The sequence below is a fragment of the Neoarius graeffei genome, chromosome 1, assembly GCF_027579695.1.
Source record: "Neoarius graeffei isolate fNeoGra1 chromosome 1, fNeoGra1.pri, whole genome shotgun sequence".
Taxonomy (NCBI): Eukaryota; Metazoa; Chordata; class Actinopteri; order Siluriformes; family Ariidae; genus Neoarius; species Neoarius graeffei.
The window spans coordinates 25959562-25977787 of NC_083569.1; the positions used below are offsets into that span (position 1 = coordinate 25959562).

The 18226-nt window shown below is 40.3% G+C and overlaps 1 long non-coding RNA gene across 1 annotated transcript; it reads right to left on the reverse strand.

Moving 5' to 3' along the window:
• Positions 1–1078: 1078 nt before the first annotated feature.
• LOC132887043 (uncharacterized) lies at positions 1079–1485 on the reverse strand. Its single transcript, XR_009654764.1, has 3 exons — positions 1414–1485; positions 1268–1306; positions 1079–1140 (listed from the first exon to the last, which is right to left on the reverse strand). It is a non-coding gene; the product is annotated as an uncharacterized LOC132887043 (long non-coding RNA).
• Positions 1486–18226: the final 16741 nt, after the last annotated feature.

Consider the following 18226-nt stretch of genomic DNA (forward strand, 5'->3'; position numbering starts at 1 on the left):
ACCAAATTAGAGAGTAGAAGTATACCGTCTGTGTGGTGCAAATTTTAGAGTCTGCCCAAGGCATTCCTCCACTTCAGCTTCCGTATGGCTGGGAAATTTTTTGACACATGCAGCTAGAAGGCAAAATAAAGGAAAGTTACACATCAAAACCTAGTCAGTCAAGCATGGCATAAAAGTGATGTGATCAATATATAAACACTTACCCTTTATAATCTTGCACAGAATGAGGTCATCAAAGGACATTTTGGCCCGTCTGCCCCGCAAGCTGTACTGGGCGAGTACCTCATTATTTGCCACTCGGCGTAGCATACGGTGAATGGCTGCCCCTAAACCTGCCCCTCCGACAGTTTCAAGAAAATGTTGCTGTAAAAAAATAAAAATTATTATACAATGAAAATTACTGTAGCGAGCTAGCTAGCTAGCTAGATAGAGCAAATTACCATCTTGTTCCTCTTGTCTGGTTGTTCCAGACTCCTATCCACCTCCAGCAGCTCCATCACCATGCTGCATGGTTTAGCCAACACCACATCATCTTGCTGGAGTTGAGGCGTGTGTGTCGGGGCGTTGGTCTCCACCAATGACTCGATCTTGTCAAACCTAGCCTCGGTCCTGTCAAACCTAGCCTCGATCCTCCGCATCAAGCGACTCATGTGGGCCTCTGTGACTATGGGGACAAATGTGATGGAAGTTGTAATTTATAATGTACTTTCCTGAGTGAGTGAACTAGTTAAGTGTGTATAAAAGTACTTACTTCTCTCAAACATGGCTGCGATAGCCGAGACACCCTGTCCGTCATGAAGCGCCTGGCTGCTGGCTGAAGTTTTCAAAAAGAAAATATTAGTTTTCCTGTTCATGATTTTGTATTCCAACATCTGTAAATGGGAACTTGAAAGCAACTGTACCTTGAACAGAGTCAAAAGAGGTTTCCAGTGATTCTTGGAGGTGCCTGGTTGACTGAATTGGGTGTAGTGCCAGGCTGCTGGCTGAAGTTTTCAAAAAGAAAATGTTAGTTTTCCTGTTCATGACTTTGTATTCCAACATCTGTAAATGGGAACTTGAAAGCAACTGTACCTTGAACAGGGTCAACAAGACTTGGGCTAGGGTGGTGAGGACTGGCTCCAGTCCCGGCTGGTGTTGACCCTGAAAAGATGGTGCATATGGATGTTAAGTCATTTATTTGGGGGGGGGGTTCTTATACATGGTATTCGCAAAAGAAGAACCTATGATAATACATTAGACATTTACAAATAAATTGAAAAACACTTACACTTACATTGTGGTGGTAGGGGCATTGGGTCCTGCCGACCTGAAAAGAGCACACAAACATCAGATCAGTCATGTAATATGCACCGGTTATTCATCATGAATGTTAGCTCCAAGCTATGAATGATGATTTGGGAACTGTTAACTTACACACAGGGCTTCCAGGCACAGTCAGAGTCTTGGGTTGCTTCTGGGTTGCTGCTACCACTGGAGCAGAATCATCTGGAAGGAAAGACCATACAATGTGCAATGTAAATTTCTTGTAAATGACTTGAAAATGAACACTGAATTGAGTAACTAATGTCATTAGTGAAGAGAGCTTACCATCATCAGAGGATTCGGAGACAAACCTCCTTGGGCGCTTACGCTGTCTTATTGCAAAAGTGTTCACATCATCCTCTGTATCAACACTTGAGGACTCCATCAATTGCAAACACTTCCGTTCAGCTTTGGCGTATGAATCTATGGAAAATGACTTTTAGTCAGTAGCACAAAAAAAAAAAGTGCTGCCATAGAGAGAACAATTCAGTATATTCTATGTAGTGCACAACAGCGATAGCTCACCTGTTTCGTACCAGGTTTTCTTAACGGGATGTTTGGCCCAAGTTGTATTTGGTGCTCGGCACTTCACAACATACAATCACACATTGTGTGTCGTCCAGTAGCAGACCATGCCATGCTAAAAATATATATAATTAAAAAATATATATAACAAGCATATATATATTTGCTATCAAAAGTATATAGGCATATGTAAGCATACATATTTGCTATGTATCGACAAAAAAAAAAAAAAGACTCGTACCTCAGAAGTGTGTCCAAGCCATGAAGATAGCACAACCTCAATAGCATTGTCTGTGAGCTCATCTGTGAAAACAAAGGCATCATTAGCAAGGAAAATGGAGCAAAAGGTATTAGTTCCCTTGGCTGGCCTATGAAAACTCCTGTAGGTGTGAAACAGTCTATTTGGTTTTAAGAAAACATTACAAATAAACATGGCATTAAGATGGACATATTTTCCCAACCCATTCTTTTTACATGGCTAAAACACAGAATCTCCCATTAGCAAAACACATTTTGTATCATATTTCGCAAGTGTACACAGCAATTACCCTAAAAGGATTCCTCCAAAAAAAATCATTGTGATGGTTAAATTGTGTGTGTGGATGTCTCCTAAAAATCATGCAGGACTGTCATGAAAACATTAGTCTGTTTCTGTGGCTCCTCAATCATCAAGGCCTGTTTTGTGAGTTCACATTCTGGCACCAGCTTCATGACACACTCACTCCTTTTCACTCTGAAGCACCCAATGATTCTTGAATCACAAGGATCTGTGAACAGAGGATACACCCTCTGAAAGACCTTGCACAAAACCATGTCATTCCTTTCTTCAATGGCCTCACAACATTTGGCACCTGCCAAAATGTATGCATTGTTTGGTCTTCGGGTTTTCTTTTTCGGTGCTGGAGCTGTGGGAGTCTGATCCTGGTCCATCTCCGAGAGCCTTTTAGCCACTTGAATTAGTGGTCTATTCCCTGATCGGATCAGACGTTTCAGCTTGCCCAAGTAGTTTTCAAACCGGAAGGCACTGCATGCATCAAGGCATCCAAAGGTCTCTGCTTCATCTGTTAAATGGAGCATGCTGTGCACATTATACACCATGAAGTGTCTGCCATACAGCTCTGCAGTCTGTGACACGAAATACACCATCAGGTTTAGTCTGCATACTTGCCGGCTAGGTTGGGAGAAACCAAAATGTTCAGTGCCACACTGAAAGCCACGAAATGCCTGTACAGTGGCCTGGATAGAATGCCCTTGAGCACTACTTTTCTTGTATACAGGGCAAACTGGCGCAGCTCTGTAGCTTTCCTGCGGTCGACTTCTTCCAAGCTCCTGGGCTTTCTGGTAAAGCAACTTGGTATATATATTCTCTCAATCCACACAATCTTCTGCTGACCTCTTGGAGCTGTGTAGTCGACAGTCTCACCTTCCTGCTTCCCCTCGCCCATTCCACTAACAGTTTCCTCATGACACCTAAACAAGCTTGGTGCATGTAATCAATGGGAAACATTTTGATCATATCAATGGGAAGTTGCAGGAATGGGGACACTGTATAGCCCTCAGTTTCCTTGACAGCCATCTCTCTTCTGAACAGGTCATTGGTTCGCAGGGTGCTTTGGACATCAGGGTATGTTACACGGCCGTCTTCCCATGTCCCTTTCTGTGCACATTTGTCACATCCATAGTATCCTGTGCACAGTTTTGTTGCTTTGACCATTGCCTTGGCAGGCACATCACATACAACACAGCGCATGACAACCATCTTCCCTTGAATTCCGTTTTCAAGTAGATCCTTCATTTCTGCAACCACATCGTTGAGAAACTCCAAATCATTAGGTTTAGCAGGACCAGATGTTAAGGTGACAGGGAAAACATGAGTTGGACTCAGATGGATGGCACACAAGACAGGCCACAGAGTGGTCTTGCTGTTTTTGAACAGTGGAACACCATCAATGTTCAGAGACAACTCCAGGGTGGTTATTTTTTTCAGAACCTCTTGTGGGTAGTGGTTTAGTTGTGCTTCAATAGCTCTCCTTAAACCAAAGTGAACATACTCCATTCCTGATTCCGGAGTTGACCTGATGTCTCTTGGGGTTGAGAGAAGGGTTCTTGCTGTTGAAGGCAACTCTGTGTGTCCATTGGCTTTTAATCCTACAAGAAGGTCATCAAGTGCAGAGTGTGTAATCTGGTGTTTTAAGGCCCAGTGTTGTAAAAAGTCCTTTAGTGAGCTTTGTGGGTCGTTTTCCTCAATGTAAGAGTCACTGGTGTCACTACTATCCTCCACATTCATGGGTGTGCTCCACAGCGCATCTGATGCAAACTCAGTACCAACACTACTGCTTGTTGGTACTGCCATGCACTCTGGCTCTTCTTCATTCTCCTCTGCCAGTAGTACAGATTGTTCTTGCAGTTGCTGCTGATGTTGATGAAGCCTGGCCACTTCTTGCATAGCCTGCTCTGCCCGTGCAGCATCTAGTGCATCCTTCTCCTCTTGCATTTCTGCTCTCAAAGCCTTTCGCACCGCTTCCACCTCTCACCGCACCATCTTCCATCTCTTCATGTAGGCTTGTCTGGCCAATCGCTTTTCACTCATTGTGGGGAAATACAATGTGACTGCAATGACAAAACTAAATGACTAACACATTAACAGCACATTGGCACAGTACACAGTAATGCCACAAGTCAATTGTGGATACTAAAAACACGTTCATCATTCAATGAATGACTTAACTTTATCAAAATCCAAAAACATTGCAGAGTGAAGCGTTGCTAAAAAAAAAAAAAAAAGATACAACTGTTACAACGCTTTCCATGGACATTGCAACATGGAACTCAAAATTACATTAAAAGATATGTGCATAAGCCCATATCTTGCCATTCTGAAGCAGGCTGAGACATACCCCAAATTTGCCAAATAACAGACAGCAGCAAACATAACAAACCTGGTGAGGACCACTCTATTACATTGCAAAGAACTCAGAAAGGAACTTCATGTTCAAAATACTGCACATATCCTTTAAAGGAGAATTCCGGCTGTTTTGCAAATAAAATTTTGAACTTTTGATTCCCCTGAAGTCAGCGCTGAGCACCGGTGAAGCATTTGATGCGCTCAGCGCTGACTTCTGGGGAATCCGGAAGGCAACAAAGGTATGTGCTGGCTCGAAAAGTTCAAAATTTATACACCTATGTGCTAGCTAATGCAGTAAATCTGCAATGTTTTCAAACATCAGGGTCCACACACCACGGGCAATCCCATGAAAACCATTTTGAAACAAGTTGTGTGAATATACGAACGTTGAAAGGCTGCCCTGTAGCCACCGTTTCAATAGAGAGCTTCGAGGTCAGCGCGAACCCGGCGGCGGCCATATTGGAAGTCAAACGTCGCTGTGTCAGTGCATTGTTGTTGCTCAGCGAAGCAAAATGCCGAACACGTGTCATTGTTGGCTGTAGTAGCCGGGGGGAAGAGGGTGGCAAAAGCTTCCACAGACTCCCTAAAGTCGTGACAAACCAGGGAATTGCAGCACAGGAGAAAAGCGAGCGGAGGAGACGACAGTGGCTGGCTGCCATTAACCGATCAAATTTAGGACAACTAGACTGTATCCGGATTTGTTCTGATCACTTTGTGACAGGTAGGTTAAATTGTCTTGAATTTCATAGTTACTAAAATAAACGTGATACAAACTTATCTTTTAATGATTAATGGATATATTTGTCACATTAGGTAGCTTATGTCTACTGCAGTGCATTGTTGCATCAAATAGCATTTAAGATCTAGGCCTAGTAATGTTTATGTACACATGCTGTTAGTACAAGTTACATACTAGGCCTACATTTTATTCACTGACTAAAATAATTGATAATAATTATGCGGCAACAAGCTGGGGTCAGCTTTCCATTCCTTCTCACTAACAGTGTATGGATCTACATTCCCAATGAAACGTACCTTCTCAGCATAACGCTCCCGTGCCTGCTTATCCAAACTTTCACAGTAGTGCTCCATCACTTCAGATGTCTAAATTCTTAAAAAATCAAAGCTTCTAAGCCCTCTAACGCGGAAACAAATCGGTGAATGTGTACTCTATGATGTGTACTCTATGCTTGCTCTGGAGCGAGTGACTTCCAAGATGGCCGCGCCAACCACATGGTTACTATTTTTAGCATCATCTCGGAGCACTCATTGAAATCCGCGTAGCAGCTATATGCATAACTTTTTTTTTTTTAGACAGGATGGATTTTTCTCGTGGTTTGTGCTACTGCCAACTTTCCTTGACCACAAACGTTTGAGACATATTTGCAAAACAGACGGAATTCTCCTTTAAGGTATAACCACAACCAGAACGAAATCACAAATTACCTTTTCGAAAGTAGAGTACTTGAACAGAAGCAGGCTTCAGTACTTCCAACAGAGACGTTTGCTTCCAAATCCAAGTTCCGGGTAGTGACTTTACTACACGCACCTACGTCCTCTTATCCATCTGTCCAGCCAATGAGGAGTGTTCGTTTTGCGTCACATGCCGTTGTGTCAGGCAACCTGACCAATCAACAACTTACAGTGGCTAGGTCTCATTTCTTCCTGTAGACCCCATGGGAACAAATCCAATGGATAAGGGAATCTGAACTATAAAATAAGTAACTTATTTTATAGTTCAGATTCCCTTATCCATTGGATTTACTACATGATGATTATTAACTTTTATGACAACCCTTCACACCAACAAAGTGTTGTTTTTCAACAGACAGTAAAAGTTACGTTACGTTTTCTGTGCAACCTCTGAACTACAATGCTTGTCTCGTGCTATATTCTAAACTCTAAGCAATGTGGTTTGAGTGAGCTAGGCTAACAGAGTACTGCAGTAAATGTGTTGCTGATCTTTGCAGCCTACAAAAGTAGGCCCTCACTTGAGGTTTTATCCACCAACATACTATATTTCGTCAAATAATACATGGGGAAATCCGTACTGCTGTTATGCCGCCGTTCTGAGGCACAAATACACAGACATTTTAACAGAGAACACCGTCACCTACACGACATGTATATCGATATGGGGTAATCATGCGTAACCTCGGCGCTATGGCGTTAGCCATGCTAAGGTATGCTACATAGCATTATATCAGCGTGCTAAATCACAACAAAGGTGAAAGAATTATGTACGAGTTCTTTGTCAGATGGGAGACTGGAAAAGACGTGTTTTAGAGATACCAACAACGATTCACTTCGTATAATGTGACCGGAGATGGTTGCACACATAGCAGCTAACTGCTAGGTGAATACTATTCACATTTATACAGAATAAAATAACACATTACCTGATCGCACATACTGTAAATCCAGATAACGTACACTGGCGCTGGTAGTTCTAAATCCAACAAGGAGACTCGGTGAAATTTTCAAATAGCTAAATAAAAGGGCTATCGTAGCATCCATTAAGTCCACCATTTTGTTATTTGCCTTAGAGCTGTTTGAAAGCACAGAGAATTCTGGGTAATGTGCAGGATGATGATGCATCGAAGCTACCTAGCTGGACTTTTATTTTTAGAAAATAAGAGGAGAAGAGAAGTGGATTTTTGTATTGCAGCAGATTTTGTTAGTGGTACAGGGTGGATTTGGTTGTTGTTGGGACAAAGTACAAATAAGTTGATCAATGGAGCTGGGTGTGAGTGAGTTGGGGCAACAATAGGGATAATGTACCAGAAGTATGTGCATGAGAAAATGTAGTTGGGGCAACAATAGGGATAATGTACCAGAAGTATGTGCATGAGAAAATGTAGGCATTATTGTAATGCAGCATGTTTTGAGGGCGAAATGTGTGACCACAACTTAAAGGTCAAACTTTTGTTGCTGCTCTGCCATATTATCAGGAGCCAATTTGCACCACACAAGACTGTGCACCAAGTCACAACGATCCATTGCCAAACCATGTTCACCCTCTTCATATGATATATGCTGCAGCCTGCTCATTACAGATCACTTGAATTCCACAAAAAACATCACCACTTACAATCCAAACAAATTTAGCCTATAAGTTTATTTCTGCAAATCAGCCACACTCTACCCACATTGCACTAACTAGAAAAACATTTAACCTGTCCATTTTGCTTTCACCATTCCCTTCTTGCCCAGTAAAATATCTTTTACATTTAACACTCAAAATGCTTCCTTTCCTTCGTTCTTAATTGGGTCTCCTGGAATTGAATTGGAGTCGCCTGAAATAACCAATAGAAGGAAAATACTGAAAATAAAAATGTTCAACTAATTATGTTATATATTACAAATAAAATGCTATATATCAGCTTTGAAAAGAAAACATCCACATAACTGAAGGCTAGGCTGCTGATCAAAATATAGAATATGTGACACTGTGCAATCTCTATAAAATCTAAAAAATGTGTATGGGGTCATGAGAAATTGGTGATGTAAAAATGGGGTCCCAGGCCAAAAAAGGTTGGCAACCACTGCTTTAGACAGTCAAAACACATTACTCAGGAATGTACATGGGTTTGTCGCCTATTTTTGTGAAAATTTCCTTGCAATATATCTCAGAACTCAACATAGACTAGCCTATTTATCTGGCCTAGTATGCACACGTTCTGTTGACCATGGCGTTTTCAATGTGTGAGGGTTGGATTCCAAACCAAAATGGCACGACATAACAATGCATGACAAAAGGAAAGTTATATGTGACAGTTTACTATGGCAAAAAAAATAGGCTACAAGTACAAAAGAGGTTGAAATAAAAGATTAAAAGATAATTTAGCCAGCATCAGGAAAAGCAGATAGTATAGTTCTCAGAACAACAAAAAAACAACCAAACATAACGTTGTGTGGAGGTTATAGTGTAACCAAATGATAACGTTTCAGTTGGTTAGTTACCTCAACGTTTCGGGGACGTTTGGCTTCGTTAGGTTTATGCATAACCATGAGGAAACGTTCTCTAAATGTTAGTTGTTGGTTACGTTCTAACAAACCTTTAGAGAACCATAGGCTAACGGTACATTAACGTTCTGTGTTACTAGGGGGTACAATGAGTGCAGTTTTATAAGGAAATGAGCTGTAGGTTTTACTGAGCATCTTACAGAACCAGCCACAGTTCTGGATACTTTCACTGACTGTCACACTCGCTTCTTAATTTTGCACCAAAACCCAGCAGCCTTCATAACGTTTTCTTTTTTGATCTGAAAAGTGCTTTTATGTAATATGCTGTTCAAATATTAGGTTTTTTTTCTGTAACATTTAATTTTGTGCTGGAGAATGAATGTGTGGGACTCTAAAATGTTTTTGTACTCACTTGATGTAGAAATCATAAAATAAAAATCTATAAGTTTGTATGAAAAGAGTGCCTAAGACAGTCCTGTGTGTGTGTATGTAAAAATATATTGCATTTGTGAATGTTGTTTTCTTTCACAGGAAATTTCAAAGCAGGTGTCTATCCAGCCATCCATTATCTGTGGCCGCTTTATCCTGTTCTACAGGGTCGCAGGCAAGCTGGAGCCTATCCCAGCTCACCATAAGCTGGAACATTTACTGGAAGATTACAGTAACTGGCAAACACACCGCCTAGTGGCCAGTGTTAGTAATTACCAGTCAGACACACCGCCTAGTGGCCAGTGTTGTTAATTACCAGTCATACACACCGCCTAGTGGCCAGTGTTAGTAATTACCAGTCAGACACACCGCCTAGTGGCCAGTGTTAGTAATTACCAGTCAGACACACCGCCGAGTGAAGAATGTCTGAGCGTTAAGAGGCTTTTGGGAAACCCAGCCCTGATCAGTATGAAGGTAAAGAAGAAGGAATGAGAATAGACAGTCATGCGATTAGTGTGTGTCGTGTTAGTAGACTATTAAAACTTAAAGAAAATACAAATCACTGTTAGTACAAGGTGACTTACTACGAAGGAGAAGATTAAATCGCTGATGAATTACTGATAAGTTGCTGATGATCGCTGTTACTCGCTGTGAAGGTTTGTGTCGCTCTGAAGCTCTGTGTGGATGTGTGGCTCTTGTATAGCTGCAGATTTTGAAACATAACTAATTAAACTGTTTTCATTTAAACTAATTAAACTGTTTTCTACGGAAGCGTATTGCTTTCACTTGGAAAAAAAAAAGAATCCAGTTTTTTTGAGTAATTTATTTTTTTGGTTTGTTTTTCGGGGTAATTATTTCAGTTTTTCTGAGTATTTTTTTTCTTCCTGTTTTTCTGAGTAATTATTTTATTTTTTGATTTGTTGCTTTCACTTGAAAAAAAAATCCGGTTTTTCTGAGTAATTTATTTTTTGGTTTGTTTTTCGGGGTAATTATTTCAGTTTTTTTGATTAATTATTTTTCTGTTTTTCTGAGTAATTATTTTTCTGTATTTCATGGTAAGTTTTTCTTTCGTAATTAATTTTTTTTTTTTAATTATTGAGATACTTCGAATGGAAGCAAACATGGCTGGCTTGTTTAGTTTAATCAAGTTTTACTTTGATCTGGGTTTAAGACACTGGGAGATAGTCCTGTCTTTAAGTCATATAGATGGTATTACTATTAGTTTGTCAACTTTACGCAGGCACCTGAAGACTTTGAGGTTGTTCAGAAGGAAAGCCCATTCAGATCTCTTAGACACAGCAATGTTTCTCCAGGATCAGCTGGACATATATGGCATGCTCCATGGATACAAGATGATGCATTTGAAATGCATTCAGACTGGCTACATGGTGACTCAAGAGACGATCAGGAGACTGCTGAAAATATTGGATCCGCACGGTGTGCAGCTGAGGCGCCGGAATCGCCTTCGGCGGCGTATGTACCAGAATCCAGGCCCAAACTTTTTATGGCATGTAGACTCATATGATAAACTCAAACCGTATGGGATCTGCATCAATGGTGCAATAGATGGATTTTCACGAATGGTGATATGGTTACATGCCTACTCTACAAACAGTGATCCCAGAATAATCGCGCAATACTTCATTGATGAGGTGTCATCAAGGAATGGAACTGCTGCCCGAATTCGTTCGGACCTCGGAACCGAGAACTGTTACATTGAACAAATGCAGATGTTCTTGAGGCACGATCATCTGGACAACTTTTCGCACAGATGTTATCTGTATGGATCGAGCAATCACAACCAAAGAATAGAGAACTGGTGGGGCTTTTTAAGGAGGCAACATGCACAGTTCTGGATGAACGTGTTCCAAGATTTAAAAGACTCAGACTCCTTTTCTGGTGACTTCCTGGACAAAAGTCTCATTCAGTTCACATGTCTTGAAATAATAGAGGTAAGAACTGCAAAACGTTTATGTTGTTTTTTCCCATAGTGCTATATATGTCAGAATAATACTGTGACACTTGCTCAGCTTAGTGCTTAATATATAGGCCTACTATTATTAGTGAAAAAGAGCTCACTCCATGTAGGCTATATTCAAAACCTTAGTAAAGTAAGCTTTAAAGTCAACAATATTCAAAGTACTTAAAGTATGAAAAGTATAAAATGCAATAAAATGTTCCTGTCAGTGTTTTGATGTTTTTAATTGCGTAATACAGTTTATTATTGCAGATGTTTAAGTTGGAGCTGATTTGAACTACATTACTGGCTAATTTAATGATCATGTGTGAACTGAATTTCTCACTTTCTATTTTTATTTATCTTTAGAGAGAACTGCAGGACGTTGTTCACCTCTGGAACGCTCACAGAATTCGCCCATGCAGAAATGCTGTGTCTCCAGGTGGGCGTCCAGTCATGATGTACACCCTACCCCAACTTTTTGGTGCCAGAGAGTACCTGAAAGAGGTATCCCAACAAAAGATAGAAGCCTGCAGAGAGGAATGCCTTCAGAGAGGTCCGTATCCCTGTGATGATACAGTGTTTGACATTTGCTGCCTTGCCATGGCAGAAAACAGTCTTCATCCACCCACCTCTCCAGAGGAAGCCATTGAGCTTTACATGTTTTTACGTGCTTACATACGAGCTTGAATTTAATGATCACAACCTGCTCTACTGGATTAAATGACTGGATGTAAGCCTCCACATAAGGGTAGAAAATCTTATGGACCATGAATTTCTAACTGTGAACTCTTTACTAATAGACATCTGCCATTTGTGCTTTGTATATCTTTCTGTTCATTATGGAAAAATTACACATCATAATAAGTGCTGGCAGTCCAATAGCTGCATATGAAATATCGCATCACATGTTACATGTTGTGAAAAAATGGAAAATCTTGGGTGCATTGTAAAAAGAGCAGCCATCAAACAGGTTATAACATCTTGTCCTTAATGGTGTGTATGCTGAATTTCAAATGTAGCGCTTACAGACACAATACCTGTTAAAACTGAGCAGTGAAACTCTTTTCTCTTTTGATATTTAGTTATTGTTTATCGTAGCATTTAGGAAATATACCTTCCTGTTTTTTTGTTTCTCTCATGAAGTTACTATATGTCCATTTGCAGCCAAACAATTACATGTAACAATATTTGGTGAATGTGTGTATCTAAAATTAGTTGGTGATTGTGAATGAATGTCATCTCTTAAACTTAACTGAACAGTTTAGATCAACTATTCTTATGTATTTGAATGAAATGTCACTCTATAGATTTATGTTGAAATGCAGTTGTCAATAAACTTTCAGCAAATGAAGCATACAATTATCTTTTATTAGGGCATGCATCTTTCCTTGAATTTACACATTTGATAACTTTAACATTTCACAATAGAAGCACCCCATAACAAAAGGAACATGTCTAATTTTATGATTGTGGATGGAAACATATCATGTCTCACAGAGCAGGACTCCTGAACTACATGATTCAACAGTAAAGACAATCTGTTTGAACACAGTACAAAACAAGACAGAGCTGTGATTCTATTTGTAAAAAACACACCTCAAAGTACCTTTTAATGTAACGAGCAGATTCACAAACACTGTCAGTATTAACATCTGACATGAGGTAGAGATTCAAATTCTGTTATGATTTAACAGTGAAAATATAACAGAAGTATTTTTAATGCCCAAACATCATTATCCTAGACTGATAACAAAAGTGTCTTAAATCAAAGTAAATTGTTAACTGTTTCTTGGTATGATAGAAAGAAAATATCCAAAATAAAAAAATTAATCTGTGCCCACACAGCCCCTGAGCTAGTCACATATTCTCCTTACATGCTCTGATAACAAAAAGTGTCTTAAAGCAAAGTAAGTTATTGTTTCTTGATATAATAAAACCAAAATCTTGAAATGTAATAACTATTTTGCACTGATCACACAGCACCTGAGCTACTGTAATCACATTTTCTCCTTATATGCTCTATCCCACATTCACACAGTCTAAACATACATCACTGGCACTGAAGGGGAAGAGAAAATTGTGTATGGTGTTCATAAGTCACTTATGCAATGTCCATTGCATAAGTGTTGCTGGACAGTATAGACACCATTTCAGCTCGAAGCTCAGGGTAGCTGCTGTAAGTTGATGGCAGCTCCACAGTTGGGCCACAAGTATGGGCAATTGGCCGCCGTGCTAGCCCTTCCAAAGAGGTGAATGTGACTTGAATTTCTTTTACACAGATGACATCAGACCCAGTCAGAAATCTCATCAGCTTCCGGAGACCTATTTCATCCAATCCCCTTATGTACTGATGTAAAAATCGCAAACTTTGGTTCTCTGCTGAATTAGCTGGAGAAGCTGTTATCATCTTAATCACCTTTCGTGTTGTTGGTTTAATGTCCTCATACAGCTTCTTCATATCCTGTAGACTTGGGAAAAACTTCCTGAGTATTGGTCCTGCAACCTCTGCAATATTATCCAATGCATATTTTGGGTGCTGGATCATTTGCTTGTGGGCGACCTGGACAAGCACAGCTCTCAAGTTATCTGGTGTCGGTACTGTTCTTACTCCCATGCGATCCATAAGATCAAGAAGCTCTTCCTCGTCATCGCCGACAACAGCCTCTTGCAAAGCAGTGGACAAGAGATCACGCTCAGACTGACTAAGATACAACATCAGGGAGTCAAACAGTAAATCAGGTGAAACAGAGTGTTCACCAAATATGACTGCTGCTGTAAAGGCTTGTGCCAGCCGAAATGGAAAATACCCCTGGTCCTTCAGTCCCTTGGCCAGTATCCTGCCAACAGACTTCCATTCCTCCTCTTGCCATTTTGGGGATAGTGATGGCACCCTCACATCTGCACCTTCTGCTGCACAGTCTAGGAATTCTGTCCAGAAGGCAGCATATACTGTACATCCCTTGACACACCATCAGCATCTGCCCCCATTTCATCAATGAAGCTGTATTTCACAGAGTAGGTCATCATTGCTTCATCTTTGAATTGAGCAATCAGTTCATCTAAGAGAGTCACTCTGTGAAGTTTCACAGTCACATGCAAAAGTTCACTTGCTGGAGTTGGTGGTCTAGCAGAAGCTGTCTCAGCATCAATAGGAGTTGAGGTGTAGGTGGGGGTGTTTATTTGTGCCTCTTCTATTGTAAGGATTGGCTCATGTATGAGTGTATCATCAAGATCACCTAAAAACGGCCCACCTGTCAAAGGACCAAAAATGACCTCTGATGTATTACACAAAGATGTAAGATCAATAACCTGAAGAGCTGCAGTAGAGACAACAGCTGATATTGTGGCAGTGCTTTGCTCATCATCTTCGACTGTGTGCATTTGATTTTCACTGTTATGTCTTTTTGGTGTCAGCTGCTTGACCTCTTCCATTGTGTGTTTATCTTGTCCAGATTCTGTTGTGTTTTCATGTTGCTCATCTGTCTGTACATCAGCTCCTTCCTCTTGGTCATCACCACTGGTCAGGGTCTTTGTGAACAAATAAAATCTTAACAACCCCAATTTGTGTGTCTCATAGTAGTCTCCCACACTAACATCCTCATCAACTTGTGCTTCTTGAAAGTTAACTATATCATGACTGAACTCTTCCCACTTTCCCATCGTTGACTTTTCATTAGGGAAGAACAGTTTTTTAGCTTGTGACAGAATCTCAGTTTTAGTGGCATTCTTGTTCATATCAAGAACTCTGGTTCCTCCACCACTGCGTTTTCTGACCTGTCTGTTGTCATGTATCCACCCTAATTCTATTTTTCTGGTTGTCTTCCAGGCTCTCTTATTACGTTTTAGATGCACATTTGTTGGTTGCACTGTATTCTCCCCCTCAAAACCTTGATCGCTGTCTTTGTTGCTCATTGTGCCCATTTTCTTTTTAAGTTTTTTAAATAAGGACAGTCTTTTTGTATCATCTCCACCTCTTCTCTGTTTTTCCATACAGAAACGCCTTGTGGCAATCCTGTCACCATAGGCTGGAATGTAAGAAGCCATAGTGGCATCATCTATTTCTCCAATTACCGAGCTATCAATCTGCAATAAAAACAAAAAGTATAAATTAGACATGACAAAGCTTGAAATATATTATCGCCAAGACTAGTTACTTCTGTGCCAAATTCCAGGACAACCAATTATAAATGCCTAATGTAGATGATAACATAATGGACAGTATGAGACAGTACAAAAACAGCTTTTGAAGTTGTGACTTACATGATCCTGCTGCATTTTCTGAATACTCTCCTCAGGAACACCTCTGCTGCGAAGAAATATCCACAGACCATTATCTTGTTGGAGGCCGGGGGTTGAGGATGTAGCCATTGCTGGCACTGCAAAAATTTAGGAAAAAGGCAGAACCTATATAAAAATTTGTTGCACCAACAAATAATATGTTTAAAACTGTCAAGGCCAATTGTATCATGATATTATCATGATATATATGGAAGCACAAAATAATTTTGTTTAAAATGGATGTTTCAGGTCTTGACTGTTGACCTATAAACACTCTGTATAATCAACTGAAAGTGGACCTGTCATTAAACATTTGAATACACTCACTTAAAATACCACCAAAATTGATTTGTGTAGTGTCCTTTGGTGATGAAAGCCTTCACTGGTTATTCATAAACAATAACATTACTCTGATAGTACAGAAGACTAAACTCAGCAGCTCAGAGTGGGCTTTTATTAGTAGTATTATTGTTGTTATTATTATGATTACTATTCAAATAGTCAATAAAATCCAGATTGGGGCTTTGCAACATAGGGCATGAGTAACTTGTACTTTACTAGTAAGCAGGTGCAAAAACGTTTTAAATTTTAAATTGTTTTATTCAACATATGGGCCTATTCAAATAATTATGTGCATGGACGTTTCATGCAGGATCCTTCCTCAGTGTGTTTCAGGTATGCATGCATGTATTAAATAAATAGGAAATAGCAAAGGAGAGGGAGCCCATGAGCAAGCCACAGCAACCTCAGCAACTCAAAAACACTCGTCATGGTCCGTCAATGGTCAATATAGTGACTAGTCTACTGGCAACGTTCTGTTTGTTTACATGCCCCATGTTAAACAACTTCTATGTTAGTATTCTCATGTTATGTCTCTACAGTGTTAGTGTATACTAATAGCATTTAACCTAACGTTATAACGAATGGCTCATCCTATTTGTGCCAAGCCAATATAATGAAAGAAAGGCGATTCATTTTTGATGAGCAACAATGTCCAGCACGATGGAAACAAAACTGTTAGCTTACCTGACATCTTAAATCATGCCGATAGACACCATTCGAACTACGGGGGTACTCGGGGGATCCGAGATCCCCTGAAACAGACATGAGATCCCTTGAAAACATGATTTGGGAAATGTTGGGGGGTCTCTAGCCTGACCGATTCGTTCATGTTTGTGGTGCGATTTGTTTGTTGACACGTGTTGAAATGGAAGATTGTTTGTTGACATGATTTCCAGTGATGCTTTGGTGCTGCTGTGGATCAGATGTGTTGAGTAGCCTGACTGTTTTTTTTTTCTTGTGTGTGGTATCATTGTTGACGCGAGGTTGTTTTTTGAACATGCCAATGCGGACACGATTTCCCCTGATGAGTTATGACTTCAGACGCAATGCGTGTGTGGAGGTGTGGAGTCCGCGTGATATGTGCGTAAGATAGGCTTCTCATGTGTTTGGAGCAGGGGCGTCACTAGACCCAAGACCATACTGGGGCACAAAAGGGGCACAGGAAATGTATGCGAGCGCGCGAAGCGCGCGAGCTAAAAATTTTGCACTATATTTATATTTATATTTTTTATATAATATATATTACATTTTATGTAATATATATTATATTTTATGTAATATATATTTATATATTGATATTTATATTTAGAAACGGCCTGCTTAAAACTAGTCACTAGAGCTGTAAAACTCAAAATGATTACGAGGACACTGAATCCAGGTCAATCATTTAATAATAACAGTATGAATATTTGCAACATTTGTGATAATAGCAATGTAATACTTATACTGTTGGTAATATTGTAAAAGAACATATTAACATACAATACAACACCGCCGAGTTTTTAAACTCAACCAAGAGTACTTAATGGCCAACAGTATTCACACTGTTACATAGGCTAGTGTACTAGTTGAACAGTGATCAGCTTGTGGTTCATCACCCACATGTTGCCTAGTTACCTTGTTCATTCTTCCTTTCTGCTTTATTCCTGCTCCTAGCAAATAGCTTTCTGATATCCATCTAGAAGAGGAAGTTTGCAAAATTGAAACCATACTAATAAACACCTGCCAGTAGCCTACACAAGTAGGGTGGAGGCTTGCTCAGAATGGCAGTCCAAAACGCCTCTCCAAGCGCTAGGCCTACTGTGTGTGTGTGTGTGTGTGCGTGTGTGTGTGTGCGCGCGCGCGCGTGTGTGTCTGTGCGCGCGCGCGTGTGTGTGTGTGCGCAGAGCGCGTGCATGTGCAATTGAAATTCGGTTCAATAATTCAATTACAATACTCAACTGGACGTAGCCTCCAAAACAACAGTTGTGTGTCATTACGTTAGGTGGCTATCTTCACACAGTCCATCACAAAACTATCAACGCGATCTGGCAACACGCAAACTGAGGGCTCGCGGCTTGCCACGTTGCAGACGACGGAATGAATGCAAACTTTTCAATATCCCTTCGTTTCAAACAAAAAATCAAGACAACACGAAAACAATGTCCCAACACATATTAATTCTACAGCGTTACAAAAATGACAGTGGAATTACTGTCTACTAACCTGTAAACAGTTGAAAAACACGGAGAGATGGTTTCCCCTGCTCTGAATTTCATTGCATCTGAGGGCTGCTGGAGTCTGCGGTCCCCATAGCAACCAAGATGTTACTCATGTCACGCGCACACTTTTTTCACATTGCTTAGTGTGCGCGAGGCCAGCCAAAACTACCAATGTAAAAGCATTGTAGATGGTCTTCTTCGCGCATCGGTTAGCCTACCCCACGTTATGAATTAATTAAATTGCAGCTATTCCCAAGTTTAAAATTCAGAGCGTTTCGTCACTGGATTTTTTTTACTGGGGCACTACAGATCTATACT